Raw genomic sequence first — 376 nt, forward strand, 5'->3', positions numbered from 1 at the left:
TGACACACTGACCGTAAAGAAACACCATTTCAGAATCAACCAATTAGACGGGATATAGATAGATGGGTTTTACAGTCTCTCTGACATCCTCTCTGACAGAACCAAATATGAGACAGAAGGATATAGATAGATGGGTTTTACAGTCTCTCTGACATCCTCTCTGACAGAACCAAATATGACCCAGAAGGATAACGAGGGTTTAAACCATGTAAATATGACCCAGAGGGATAACGAGGGTTTAAACCATTTAAATATGACCCAGAAGGATAACAAGGGTATAGGGGAAGGGCGCAGGGGGGAGGGGGAAAGGGGCAGGGGGGGCGCAGGGGGAGGGGCAGGGGCAGGGGCAGGGGGAGGGCGCAGGGGGGGGCAGAGC

The sequence above is a fragment of the Oncorhynchus gorbuscha genome, unplaced genomic scaffold (assembly GCF_021184085.1).
Source record: "Oncorhynchus gorbuscha isolate QuinsamMale2020 ecotype Even-year unplaced genomic scaffold, OgorEven_v1.0 Un_scaffold_865, whole genome shotgun sequence".
Classification (NCBI taxonomy): Eukaryota; Metazoa; Chordata; class Actinopteri; order Salmoniformes; family Salmonidae; genus Oncorhynchus; species Oncorhynchus gorbuscha.